Source organism: Pteropus alecto, unplaced genomic scaffold, assembly GCF_000325575.1.
Source record: "Pteropus alecto unplaced genomic scaffold, ASM32557v1 scaffold143, whole genome shotgun sequence".
NCBI lineage: Eukaryota > Metazoa > Chordata > Mammalia > Chiroptera > Pteropodidae > Pteropus > Pteropus alecto.
Genome location: NW_006434828.1, coordinates 3,171,468 through 3,172,358, shown reverse-complemented (window position 1 = coordinate 3,172,358; position 891 = coordinate 3,171,468).

The window sequence follows — 891 nt, the reverse complement described above, 5'->3', positions numbered from 1 at the left end:
CGTTTGGTGGAACAGAGGTTGCTCAAAAAACCTAGAGCAAAAAGGTAAAAAATACAATTTCTCCACAGTCAAGTAAGTAAGAGGATTACGGAAGTAGAGGGAGAAGGGCCAGGGATAAGATGAATGAGAGGCTGAAGGGATCTGGAAACCGAAAGGGAAAATCTCGACATGAAGTCAAAGCCAGAAAAGAGGTTGGGGTGGGTGATGAGAGATGAGTAATAGATTGCTTCTTGGAAGGGAAGTCTCTGACTGTAGCCTTCCAGACCCATCTCCTTTTGAGGAGAGAGATTCTACAACCCTGGAGAGTGTATTTCATGACACTGAAGATAGCAAATGGCCCAAGCATAAAACAGAATTTATCCGGAGGCCAAGTTCAAAGAAAGGACAACTCTTCTAGAAGGTGAAATCAGTGAAATCAATTACCTTTTACCAATAGCCACATGCTGGGTATCTGCTTATCACCTAGCATGTATTATAAAACTGGCCAGTTTAATAGAACAATGTGTGCACAGAATTGATAACAGGGTTCAACAATAGGAAACAATGACCTCAATACTTCGAAGGATAAGGATGGATTACAATCTTCACCTGTGCAAATGGGCTTTTTTTTTTTTAAACGCCTACAACACCTGGTATTCCTAGGCGCGCTCCCGTCCAAGTACTCACCAGGCCCGACCCTGCTGAGCTTCCGAGGTCAGACGGGATCGGGCGTGTTCAGGGCGGCGTGGCCCCTTAGCTTAGCTTGCCCTTTGGATGTTCAAAACAAATACTCTAATGGCGAAAGATGATGAAAAGACCCAAAATGCAGAGGAAGCTGCAGCGTAAGACGCGTGATGTGATGGCCGGTCCAGCAGCGGCTTGAGAACAACGAGACGGCCGCTATTTTCAGTA